This window comes from Camelus bactrianus, chromosome 3 (assembly GCF_048773025.1).
Source record: "Camelus bactrianus isolate YW-2024 breed Bactrian camel chromosome 3, ASM4877302v1, whole genome shotgun sequence".
Lineage (NCBI taxonomy): Eukaryota > Metazoa > Chordata > Mammalia > Artiodactyla > Camelidae > Camelus > Camelus bactrianus.
In genome coordinates, this window is record NC_133541.1 from 94,389,339 (window position 1) to 94,402,908 (window position 13,570).

The following is a 13,570-nucleotide window of genomic DNA, read 5'->3' on the forward strand; positions in this document are numbered from 1 at the left end:
ACCTCTGACCATGTGCTCTGGGCACAGCCCTCTACAGCAAAATTCTCTTAGCTTCACAGATTCCCAGCCTTGCCCTCTGGCTCTGAGATCTCCCTGGTGAGAAATCTCCAACCACAGTCTCTGTGGTGGTGGGTGGAGGGGACAGGGGAGCCCGTCTGAAGGACTTGTCCTGTTTGGGTCAGGCAAAGATACTTGTCAAAAACAAACGTCAGCCCCAATGAATGACAAGCCAGAGCCCACGTCCCCGGAAGGAGTTTTTCTCCAATTAACTTCAGTCATGTACCTGCCTGTCTGACTGACCGGCCCCGGGGACTCTGGGAGCAGATGAGGCATCCCATCACTCAGCGGGGACACTTCAAACATTTGCTCTGTTAATTGGCCGCTGTCTTATTAGGAGGCTGGTCTCCTGCTGCCGCCTTCACTACCGATTTCCAGGAGGGACTACGGCTCCCTGCTCTCTCCCCACCCTCCAGTCAGCCAAGGCTGATTAAATACTTTGATTCCTGTTTCTCTGAACCTGGCAGCTTGCCAGCCAAGGTGTGTGGTTCTAGACAAAGGTATCCTTAGATCGGAGCCACATCAGGGTTTCATCAGCAGCCTTTGTGCCCCGGCACCATCTCCCGCCACCTGTGTACCTTTCTCACAGTCCAAGAAATCTGATGCCTTCGTTCCCCTTTGAGTTTTCTCCCCTCAAGTCTGCATCTTACACCATTTGAGTGTTTAAGTTTAATTTCAAACAGTTATTATTTTAAGCCACTAAGCTCATGGAAGAGAAGAACTTCACTGGGAAAGCAGTGACTGGCAGAAAGCACCTCTAAGGCTGGTGGATGCGGGAGGGTGGGGACGTCTGGGGGGTGCTGCTGCCCCCACTCTCCCGTGGAGCTCGTGGGTGCTGGGCTACAATTTGGGGAAGGCAGGTGCAGTGACCCTGAGAGTCAACACTCCCTCGACAGCCCAGGGATGTGGACTGAGCCCCATGGTGGGGGAAGCACACTGCTGACTGGACACCCAAGCAGTGCTTCCTTTCTGACCAGCGTCCTGCTCTCCAGACAGGGTGGCAATGGGGTGCGCCCCTGACAAAGGGCCAGTGTGGCTGCAGGGCTGTTCAGGGCCTGGCCCAGATGGGACGCTTGGCTCCTGCCGATTGAAGAGCCTCATGCGAGCCTACCCAACGACTGGCCTGTACTTCCAGTTGACAAGGACAGGCTAAGATCTGAGGGAGGCAGTTAGAACAATCCTGGGGGGAGCAGAGAGTGGTAAATTTTATGTGTCAATGTGGCTGGGCCACAGCACCCTGATAGGTGATCACACATAATTCTGGGTGTTTCTGTAAGGTTTTGAATGCGATTAACATCTAAATCAGTGGACTCTGAGTAAGCAGACAGACTTCCACAATGTGGGTGGGCCTCATCTAATCATTTGAGGGCCTGAATAGAACAAAAAGACCAATTATCCCTCAAGTAAGATAGAATTCTCCAGCAGACAGCCTTCAGACACAGACTGGAACATTGGCTCCTTCTGGGTCTCCAGCTGGCCCGTCCTACAGATTTGGGACTTCTTCGCCTCCATAATCACAGAAGCCAATTCCTTATAATAAATCTCTCTCTCTGTACACATCCTACTGTTTTTGTGTCTCTGGAGAGCCCTGACTAATCCAGTAGGGGCAGGGGGTGGGGCTGACTCTGCCAACCCCAAAGCATTTGAAAGCCTCTTTTTTGTTCCTCTTTGGATAACCCGGTTCTACCCATCATGAAGCACTCAGCCAGGACAGCACCTCCTCCAGGAGGCCTCCTGGCTCCTTGCATAGCAGACTGGAGGTGGTCCACTGTGGTGCTCCCCATCCTGGTTTACAGGCATCTCTGCGATGAGCTTCCCACTGGCCAGGGCCACATCACACTCCTCTTGAGTCCCCAAAACTGTGCAGGGTATACAGCAGATGCTTAGCATTGCTTGTGGAATAAATGAAATGCTGGGTTGTTGAGACCTGCCAAGCCATGCATGGCCACATATAGTGACCACTTTTTTCTAACAGTTTTTTCTAACAGTCCTAAAACCTAAAAGTGAAACTTGGTCCACGTAATGTTGAGGACAGACTCGCTGCTTTACTTGCCCCAGGAATGTGAGCCAACAGCTGGAATCAAGTCAGGGCACACCTTGGCGCTGCTCCTACGACCCTGTGTGATGTTGCCTTTTCCCCGATCATACCCGCTTTGAACCCATTCTCCAGGGCCACCATCTTGGGCCATCCCACAGGCTCCCAGTCCCCCTAGGGTCCCACTGGGGCCGAAGTAGGAGGCCGAGTCCGCTGGCAGCAGGCCTGGTCAGTGGCTCAGCCCCAAGCCCACTCTGTCCACCAGCACCTTTGAGGTTAGCACACACGGGCCCCAGCTAATCCTGACCCTGGGCCAGATGGGCGGTGCTCACTGCCAAGTCTCTTTCCTTTCTTATTTATAAAAAACAGCACATATACAGAAGGCATAAGAGAAGGAGCAAAGGCAACACAGGCACAAACATTTTCAAAAATATCACCATTTCTTTGCTGAGGCAAGCGGGGCTATCAGGGAGGTGACCATCAGCTCCATGTGTGAAAAACGCCTCCTTCAGAAGAGAACGTGCATGCAGGTACCATCTGCCACGTTGGTGAGCAACAATCATTGAGAGCTTGAAAAGTCCGATGATTCCCAAAGCTTGTTTTCTTTCATGAATTATAAGAATTTTTGTATGTATAAGAGACGTGGCAGAGCAGTAGGTGCTAGGACAACATGCAACATTTAAATAAAAGTCAGAGAGATGCACATCTGAACTGCAGCTCTCCCCCTCACCAGCTGGGTGATCTGCGCAAGTCACTGAACCTCTCTGAGCCTCGGTTTCCTCATCTGCTAAGTAAGGGTAATAGGAGCCCTTCCCCAGGGGAGGGCTGGGGAAGACTGAGGAGGGAGTGAAGGAAGTACTCAGCCTGGGCCCGGCACACAGCAAGCGTGTGCTTCTCCAGGTAGCTGTGACCCTGCCCTCCGTGCACATCCAGTCTCCCATCTCTTCAAGAGGGTGAGAAGTGAGAAATCATAGTAATTTGCTGCAAATTTTGATGATTGTGATGGCAGCCACCTGAGTCCCTGGCGAGATGTACCCAGGGGAAGCCCAGCAGTGCCTTCACTTGGAGTTACTTCCTCCTGGCCCTGTAGACAGGCACATCCAGGCTGCATCTTGTTTCCCGCCAACTGTTTCTCTCAGTTAGCACATGGGCTCCTGCTGGTGTTTCTCACAGGAGAGAAACCGCATTCCCCAGCAGTGGGCTCTGCCTTACGTCTCTACAGACCCCCGATCTCATTAGGTCCTCCTGATACCCACAACTGTTTGCTCTGAGGGCCACAAAACTTATTAAAATGGAAAGTTTGTTCCTTTACGACTGTAAGCAGAGTATCTATTGAGACAAGCCTGGCATGTGAGCAAGATCTTGCTGCTCAGTGTGGCAGGGGCTGGGGTGGGGCTGGGCAGGAACGCAGGTGAGAGGGAGATGCAGGGAGGCCCAGGGGACCGGGCGGCCCCCTTCCCCTGCGAGCAGAGCATGCTCACCAAGCTGGTCATGTCCCACGTCCATGTGGAGACAGCCACCGAGGTTTAAAACAGGTTGTATGACTGTCAACTTCTCTTTACTGTTCAAACAGATGTGTATAGGCTTTGGCTCCATGTACTCTCACCCTGGCTCTGGCAAAACAGTCCAGACTATAGAATTATGGCTACCTCTGTGTCACTGCCATTATATGTCACCACCGAGGCAGTCAAAACTTCCCTGTAAACAGCACTTGGGGCCAAGCAGATGAGGGACGCCCTTGAAAATCTGGAGTTTTGTTCGTGAGAGGAGAAAAGAACTTACAAGCTTACTCTGTACATAATTGGGACAGTGTGTCACTGCCCGTTCCTGCCACCACCTCCACTGTTACCGTGGTGCCCCTGGTGTCCCACGTGGAAATGTCTTCCTCACTCTGCGGTTTTCCTCCTTCTACAGTTTGGCAAAGATCTCTGTCTGTCTTTCCTGCCCATCACCGCCCTGTCAGGAGAGGTTCTGCCAGAAGACCCTTCATCCTCCCATGGCCTCTGATCTGAGGTTCTCAAAATCACAGGGCAGGCTCAGATGGGGCAGTTTAAAATCTCAGCTATGAGGGCCCACGCAGAGCTGGGTGCGTTTAAGGTCTGCCCGACTGGGTGAAGTGAAGGTCTCTGCAAAGCCCATTTGCAGAGGGTAGAGAGAGAAGGGGGTATGGGGAGAGGATGAGAGCTCAGCTGGGCAGAATCAGTAGGGCAGCAGGGTCTCACAGAAGCACTTGCTGAAACACTGGGTATCGGGCCTGCAGGCCACACCTCAGCTGACCTATGTGGGTGGGAAGGACTAAGGGACAGGCCATGGAACACAAGTTCCCCAAAGAAGACAAGTAAACAGACATGCCTGCCAGGCCACTGGATGAGCCCTTCTCGCTACAGAGAGAAATGCACAACTCACACCCTTTCTGATAACAAGTGGGCAGAGTTCACTGCGTCTGGTGATTTTAATTACCTGCAAGCAAAGTGATTTTTACTACTTTCATTTGGAGAGCTTTTCAAAAGTAGCTTCACTCTGATGACCTTCATTAATGAGTGACCAGAATGCATCAAAGCAGAAATGAGCACAAGAAGCAAGGTGGAGGGCAGGGCAGGGCAGGGCTTGCCAAGACGCGGTGCTCAAGTTGGGAAGCCACTGTGCAGCTCTGCCCTCATGACCCCGCTCTCCTGTGGCACCTGGCACAGGCCTACCTGCAAGAGGACCACGGCAGGTTCCTGGGTCCCAGGGCTCTGCAGAGCGCGGGCCCCGGCTTTGCCCCTTGGCTCTCTCGGCTGAGGACTCACTTCCACAGGCCGAGCACTGGACCTCCTTATTCATGCATTTGATGAGCCTGCTCTGCCAGGGGTGTCAACAGTCACCTGCCTCTCCTTGGGTTACTTTGTGGGTCTGCCCGTCCCCCGAACTCCCCTAATTAACTTCTGTTAATTTGGTGCAGTGGTAAGTGTGCCTCCTTCTCTTTGGAGAAAAAAGATGGCCCCACCTGGTCCACTACTTCCCTGCCCAGGAAAGCAGGCAGAGTGATGCAGGGGCTGCAGGTGAGAGAACCAAGAACAGGCTGACCTGCAGCCCTCGCTCGACTTCCGTGCCCACTGTCCTCCCGGCCACTGGCCCCTTTAACTCCTTACATCATCAGGGAACAGAAGAACCTAAAAGGGACTCCGCATGCACAGAAGAGCCGGAAAGTCCTTTCCTTCAGTCTGTTAGTAAGCAGGAAACACGTTCAGGCAGGGACCCAGAGTCAACATATTTGAGTTGTGGCTGGTCTGACAGCTGCTGAGTTTGTCACACAGATAATTAGATAAACTGCTTGGGCACAGAGATTCAATACGTGGTGTCATTTAGTGGCTGGTACACGGGGGCCTGGATCTTAATTGAAGGCGCAATAGGGGAGAACCTTAAAGAAGTCCCAAATCAACTTCTTCTCGCTCCAGTAATTAAACATTTGACTCCAGATCATCATCCAAAGCCTCCCAATGTTGGCCGTGGGCTCCAGTACATGGTGCTAAGCAGCCTGAACCAAGGGCCCCCTTCTCTCCATGCAGAGCCTTCCTCCGGTGGCCTCCTGCAGGGAAGCTTGGGGCGGGACAAGAGGCTCCGTGTCCCCCCACCCTCACCTACTGCTGTTCCCCTCCTTCCTCATGCTCCCTCAGTATGCCTCCCCCTTTGAGCAGGGTCCTCCCTATGAATCCATTGCCTCCTTTGCTGGGACCCTGTGACTTGCGCTGCATGCAGGGCCTCCAGCTAGGGCTTCCGCCCTCTCACATGGGCCCTCTGAGGGGCTGCATGGGTCCGATTTAACCCATAATCATCAGTTTGTGCATTCATCTAAGAAATGAACGGAGTATCTCCAATAAGCTAGGGATAGAAGGATAAATCACATTTCCCCACTTGTAAGGACTCCCAGGACGGTGGGAAGAAAGGCAAGCTAACAAGAAGTTGTAACAGAGGGAGGACCCTGCTCTTGCTGGGAGTTCTGCTGGCAGCTTGGTCAGCCTGGGGCTTACGCAGGAAATCCCCTGGGCCCGGGAGGTTTATCTCAGTTAGAAAGTGAACTTAGAAATGCTTGGTGACGAGCCCCTAGACAGCCTGTCTTTTCCAACCCACATGCCAATCACAGCTTCCTGGAGGTGGTGAAGGAGGGGGTCCCCTCGAGGCCACCTCTGGGTGGGCGTGGTGGAAACTAGAAAGACAACATAGCACAGTGGCTACAAGTTTGGGCTTTCAATGTGGACAAGGCCCTACTTGGATGATCTGTCCCCTTACCTGTCCGACTTCCTCTCGGACTGCCTCACCTTTCCTTGTTTGGCTCCAGCAACCCTGCCCCTGTGTCGGGCCCTACAGGGACCAGGAGAGCTCTCGCACCGGGGCTCTGCACTTGCTATCCCCTCTGCTGGGGCTCTCTTCCCCTGGGTACTCGAGAGCCTTACTCCCCAACCCCCAGCCTCCTTTAGGCCTTTGCTCAAAAGTCACTTCTTATGTTAGATGCTAACCAATGCCTTTCCCTGGCTGCTTCTTCTCCATGGCACTTGTCACCGCCTAAGACACCTCATCTCTGACTCACCGTCTCCCCCACAAGACCGCAAGTGCCGTGAGGGCAGGAATCCTGTCCATTTGGTCACTGCTGCGTCCCCAGTGCCCAAGGAGACCTGACTCACAGGAAGCATGTGCTCACTGAATGAACGGATGGAGGGGGCAAGCAGAAGGGTCCTGTGGTCTGAGTGACCTCCTGGAGGGCTCACCCCTGAAAGCCACATGGAAGGTGGGTTTGAAGAAGTATCTGACCAGGAGCTGGGACAACAGTTAGGGACCACAGACGTAGTCCAGGTGAAAGACTGGTGAGATGGACGTGGGTGTGGCAAATGAGGCCAGAGATAATCCTCAATAATCGAGAAATAATAAGGAAGTAAACTTGGCACAGCTTTGGTGCGGGGGTTCAGCTGCAAGGGGGAAGCAAGGAAGATCCCAGTCGCTTGGGGGTGGGGCTGCTGTTATCACCGAGATAGAGACTGAGGAAGAAAGAATGTCAGGGGTGGAGGGGCAGGGAGGTGGAGAGTTCACGTAGGAAACGCTGGATCTGAGGTGCCCAGGGGCCTCTGACAGGCAGCTGGAGACCTGCCACCAACTTGTGGAGGAGAGATCTGGGATGAAGATACAGCTGGGTCTCAACGGCAGGTGAGGCATGGCTGGAACTGTGAGAGGGGGAGGCATGGAAAGAGAAGGGGGCTGAGGAGGGGCCCCCGGAGAACCAACCTCCCTAAAAAGCTTCCAGGGAAGGACGGGCCTGTCAGGAGTCTGAGGGGCAGGGGCTGGACCAGGAAGACCTATGGATGCCACCGTAGGGGGGAAGCAGTAAGACCACGCCTGGAAAGTGGCATTTAGAAGGATACAGTGATCTGAACAGGGACAGGAGCCAGCTGCAGACGCTGGTGGGCAGAGCGAGGGGGAACTGGGGAAGTGGAGGCAGCCAGGGCAGGTAAGGCTTTGGGTATCTGAGATAGGATGAAGGGGAGAGGTGAAATGGTGCCTAGAAGGATGCCGGAATGAAGCCAGCTCCTTTTGGCTTTAGGATAAGACAGTGTGAGCTGTCAGTGCACACAGAGAAGGAGGGGCTGGAGAGAAGAAAGAAAGGTGCCAGGAAACAACACTGTGGGGCCTTGGAGGCTGCGACTTGTTTCCATAAGTGAAATCAATGCAGTGTGAGACGTTCTCAGCTCAATACCTTATTAGCAATTTTTAATTACTAGCATGTAATTAATTCATCCAAAGTGCAGCAGTTCTGTGAAGCACACCATACAAGCTGCACTGGTAGCACTCTTGCACATTTGCAGGGAGTTCACACCAGGGCACTTTCTTGCATAAACCTTAGGGGAAATATCCGGAGAACACACGTGCTTGTTTTCAGTCATATTTCTTGATTCTGGAAGCAGATACTATAAATGGGATGACTGGGACCTGAGGGACACGGTGCTGTTGGTGATGCACTGATGCTGGCAGAACCTACGGGGGAGGCTGCAAGAAGGAGGTGGTCAGTGAAGATTCCCATTGGTTCCTGAGGCCTGGGGATGTATCTGGCCCCACATGATGGCCCAGAGAGCAGGGGTGCTGGGGACTGGACCTTCACCTTCCTTTTGGCTATTAATTCCATGAGGTCAGGCCTGGTGTCCTAATCATACTGGTATCCTCAGCTCCTGCATGGCCTTTGTACCCAGTGGACAGTCAGCCATGTCTGTGAAGCTGGGTGGCTTGGTGGAAAATGGCCTACCCTGCTGTGTGGAACTCAGAGTGAAGGCCAGGAGGGTGCAGAGAGATTCCTTTGGAAGGCTGGGGGAGCAGCAGCAGCCTCTGGTGGGTCTGGAGTGGAAGGACAAATGGGAGCAATTGGAAACAGGAAGAGGGCCAGAGACACAGTGGAGGCCAGTGCCAAGAAGCCAGGAGGGCACACCCCAGAGGCTCTGCTGTTTCATGTCCAGCCTCTTCCAACAGCCTCTGGATGATCCTGAGTTTTCTGCTCCTTTCTTAGAGGGGAGCAAGTGATCTGGTGTTCTGGCATCTGGGGGCCCTGCGGTTCAGGATGACTGAGCCCGCTATCCTGAAGAAGCTCCCAGATGGACTCCCTCCTGACCTGCACAGCAGGGAGGCCTAGCCCAGCAACAGAGGCCTTTCCCACTGACCAGGGCTTCCAAGCCCTCCCTCTACAAAGGCTCCTGGGGGGAAAGGATAAAGAAGCCGCGTCTGCTGTGAACATGCCTTGCTGGGACCCAGCTAAAAAGGGCCCCAAAGCTGGGGGTGATTTTGAAGGATGGGCTGCAGTGGCAGTGCCTGTGTGACTTGGGACAGATACTGACTCTTTCTGGGCCACAACGCCCCTGTCTGGGAAACAGGAAAGTTGGACTAGTTCATTGGACACTCAGTCAGCTTGAGTTCAAATGACCTAGGTTGGCGCACGGGCCCCACTCTCACCCACTTGCCTGCATCTACCCATAGTCAGACCCCCACTGCCCCCTGCCAGGGCCTACATTTTAATCACCTGCTCTGCCCTGAGTCTGCAGTCACATCATGTCTGCACCCCAGGATGCCCGCACCCACCCTTCAAGATGTACCTTGAATGCCTCCTCTCCAGCTGCCTCCCTATACACTCCATTTTTCATCCCTCCCAGGCTCAACGGACGGTTCCTCAGAGCCTCTCATGCATTCCAGAAACTTCCTCTAGGCCTGGAATCAGGAGCTCTTCCTTCTCTGTGAGCTCAGGGGGTGAACTTGGATGACTCATTATATCTCTTTTCAAAAAGCAAGGCAGCTAGAGAAGGTGATGTAAGTTTGACCATTTGGAGGTCAAGCTCCAGTCATTCATTAAATAAATGTGGAGGACCAATGTTCTTCTCTCCCCTTGTTCATAAGGCACCTGCAGCCCTGCCCTCTCAGCCCATGTCCAGCTTTGTCACACGTGGGCAGGGGTCTTACAGCCTCCCGCGTCTGCTCCTCCACTCTGCCTTGATGTTTGCAACGACATCCCGACATCCTGAGTGCGGCTGATACCTCTGAGAGAAGAGCGCTCACAGTTGCCTGGCACTGCTCCTTTTTGCTCATGACACTCTATAAGGTAGGTACTATCATCAATCCCATTTTACAGATGTGGTAAATGGGGGGCACAGAGAGCTCATGTGTCTTGTCCAAGGTGGCGTGGTACAGCCCCATGGCCGATCTAAACCTGGTGCCTTGATCCTGTGCCACGTGCTCCCTCAGCGTGGGGCTCCCCAGGATGCCCTCTCAGGCTCCAGCAGAGTGAAACCAAGTCCCCAGGATGCCAGCCCCACCAGGGCCCTGCACCCGCAGCTCCCGCACCTTGGGAAGCTGAGTCTCCGGCCAAGAATGGGCTGAGACACAGCTGGGAAAGTGAGTAGCTCTCCCTGGCAGGGCAGAAGACACTTCCTGAAGTGTGGAGATACCCGGGAGGCGTGAGACTCAATTTATGTTTCTAAAGCAACAAGATTCAAAGTTACAACAACTAAACACCACTAAGAAGAAAAGAAGCCTTTGGCAGCAAGAGCTAGCTGCTCTGCTAACGTGTAACAGAAGGTTGGGTTTTTATTCTTGTGTTTAGTAATACTTAAGAAAGAATGGTTTGCAACTGAGCTTAGAGTATGTTTACTTTTTAAAATAAAAAGTGGCAATTATGCTCTCTGATTTCATAAACCTGGGAATTCCCCTCTGAAGCACCCAAGTACACCTACAAACTCCATGCAGGATGAGGAAGCTTAAGGGTCTATTTAGAACTGAATCCCTAACAGGTTCCTGTCTCCCATAATTTCCTGGTTTGTCTGGAGAACTGCCCAACTCTGACATTGTATCATCTGGGATAATACAAGCCTGGCATGGTGAGTGATGGCTGAGAGGCGAGCTTGTCTTCTCGAATAGCGTAGGAGATAAAGCGTGAATTCAGAACTGAGTCAGAAAAATCATTTAAAAAGTGCCAACTAGTACACAAATAGGAATGCCATGTCACAGATAACTTTTAAGACACAAAACTCTAGAAGAAGTTAAAGGTGCAGAGAAATCCACCCACTACTTGGTGTTTACTGGTGGTATTTGGTGTCGAATACAAATGTGATTCTAATTTTGCCCCAAGGAGAGAGCGAGATGACCTCCCACCTCCCTCATCCCTGACTTTCAGCGAGAGAGACCCTGTTTAGAACTTCAGGAGAGCTGGTGTCGAGCCACCGATACTCGCTGAAGCAACGCTCTGCAGTTCAGTTTTAATTTTCTCACAGGCTCATGATCCCTAAATGATGCTGTATTTCATTCTGTATTCACATGGAATCTCATTGCCATAGCAACTGGAATGTGATGCCAGAAGTTTTCTTGTAAAGGGGCTCTGAATGTTGCCTCTCCTCCCTTGCTGAGGGATGTGAGGGGCACGTGTCATGTGTTCGCAGGTGGTGCTCCTGAGAAGCCCCCACACCCCATGGGGAAGCAGGGGTTCTGGTGGCAGAGTACGCTCTGAACCGCAGTGGCCTGGCCCAGGCACCCACCGCCATGTACCCCGTGCTCCACATGCTCTGACCCCATAAGCATTGTCCTAATAGTGAATTCTGGAGGCAGAGAAAGCCCAAGAGAATGAAATCACAACTTCTCTTTGTAAAGTCTGGTAGGAAAAGAGAATGAAACATAGATAATTTCAGAATTTTTGTTTGCATGGAAAAAAAGATGTTTTTAAGATTCCTGGATCAAAAACTCCCTGGAAATTTGAGACAAAAGACAAATTGCCATCAATGGAACTCAAGATGGCATTAAATACTCTGCTGCAGTCTTGGGGTGAAGGCTGCAGGAAATTGTCCTTTACATCCACCTTCCTTTCTTCCAAGAATCCCCTCCACCTCTCCCCAGGCCTCTATCAATCCATTACCTGCTGCTCCCCATTGGAACCATGGTTCAGGCGAAAGTGGAGAAGTGCTAACCCAAAGCACACTCCTAGGGCTGGCCTGCCTGCCATGCCCGCCAAGGCCCTGGAATCAGTGAACAGGCCTCCACTGTCTGCCAGGCTCTCCCTGCGGAAATGCTAGAGGCAGAGAGGCCAGCCCGCCTTCACACCTCCAGGGACTGGAGCTGGCCCTGAACAGGAGGCAGTGAAGCTTCTCCATGGGGTCCAGATTCACGGGGCCAGGTCTGCAGAAAGGGGAGCCCTGGCTCCAGATGGGCATCTCCAGGACAGCATTAGGGCTCGACTCTCAGCACTGGCCCCCCAACTCTCCATCTACCAATAAGCCACCTGGGTCCAAGACCTGCTGAGTAGAACCCTTGTCCTCCCCTCATAGCTTGTCCTACAGTGGACCAGATAAATGATGACAAGAGGTGTCACAAACACCTGGCACATGTAATGTATCCAGCACATGCTGAGGGCTTTCTGTGCAGCACCTCATTTACTTTTCTCCAGGCAGCAGGTGCGAACTGCCAGCAGCCAAGGAGGCCTGGAGAGGTGGAGTCACGCACCCCAGGTCACTCCTGGAGCTTGCAGGTACCACTCTCCACTGACAAGGGATCTTTTAGAGAGTGGCTCTGCCACAGCGAGTGGGTGAGGATTAGCAAAACCTGTGACAAACTCAATGAATCAGAAGGATTCGGTGGATAAATTCAATCGGCACGAGGCAGAACAGAGACCTAATCTGCGTGCCTGCCCCCTCCCCATGCTCACCAGCTCACCGCCATCCCTCACCGCAGCCAGTTTTGTGGTGGTTGATTTTCCCTCGTGTGAAGTGAGAAATGCTTTTTAAATAACCGGTGGTGAGGGAGGCTGTGCACACTCTGATGCAGAAAGAAAAACCTCTAGAAAGATGCAATCTGGGTGATATTGGAAGCTGGAGAATGGAAGATCTGTCTATAAAATTCAACACAGCCAATAAATCTGGAGCCACTGGTCGAGTGTTTAGTGCTCATGGTGCTGAGGCGTCAGCAGGCCTGCACTGGGCAGTACGGCCAGGCCACAGACGTTTTTCCTGGGCTCATTTTGGCCTCATTTCCATAAAGGGCCTCATGATTTCAGAAGTACCTCTGCATTCACGTCATAAGCGCCACGTAAGGGTCCAAGACTATTCCCATCACAGGATAAACTGGACTTTCCAGAGCCCCACTGGCTCTGGGCCCCCTGAGGCCAGGGCCCGCAGGCAGGGTGGGGCCCTGGGCTCCTCCGCCGTGAATCCTCCCACCACACTGTCCTGGCGCCCGTGAGCGCTCGGCCCCCACTCTGGGTGCCCAGGCCCTGCAGCTGTGACAATATAGAAGCCCTGTCCACCAGTGTCGCAGGCACTTGGCGAGGTTCCGCCCTGCCGTCTCCTCCCCTCGACCCAGCCCTGCCCCACAGCAGGCCTCTGAGCTCACGCAGCCCCAGGTGGACTCCCCATCACCACTGCCCCCACAGGCTAGTGGGCCGGCTCCCACCTGCGCACATGCCACTGCTGCCACCTCACAACACCTAATTTAATCACTTGGTTTCAGGGTCACAAATATTTCTACAGGCTGTGGCAGGCGCCATTCACTAGTACCACATGGACACGGGAATTTGCGTTCTAACTCTCACATCATCAGGCTTCTGTGGGCTGTTGACACCGTCTTGGTGCAGGCCCTGCGCCAGGTCCTGGGAACATACTCATACACCGAGAGTCACAGCCCCTGCCCTGGAGGCTCTTAACCGGTTACTGGGATCCTGCACAGCCCTTCTCACTCAAGCGCAATGCAGAGCCTTTTTTTTTTTTAACAACAACAAAAAAATGATTTATTTGCAATACAGCCTAGTCCCCATCACTTCAATACAGCATAGGCGTAGAAAAGAGTCATACTGCAAGCCCCTTTGGCACCAACTCCACAGACACGTTCTGATGTCCACATAGGGCCTTCCTCATCTTGCTCAGAGGTGTTCGGCCAGGGAGCACTATGCCGTCTGTGACCGCTCCAGGCCACAGCTGGAGAACCTACATGCGG

The 13,570-nt window shown here is 53.0% G+C and overlaps 1 protein-coding gene and 1 long non-coding RNA gene across 7 annotated transcripts in view; one reads left to right on the forward strand and one right to left on the reverse strand.

The window, feature by feature from the left end:
- The window catches only part of FSTL4 (follistatin like 4), a 467,332-nt gene that overhangs the window by 184,618 nt on the left and 269,144 nt on the right, over positions 1-13,570 (reverse strand). The window lies entirely within an intron of this gene.
- On the forward strand, positions 7,133-10,223 carry LOC141577080 (uncharacterized). The gene is made up of 3 exons (XR_012505636.1): positions 7,133-7,270; positions 9,497-9,698; positions 10,013-10,223. It is a non-coding gene; the product is annotated as an uncharacterized LOC141577080 (long non-coding RNA).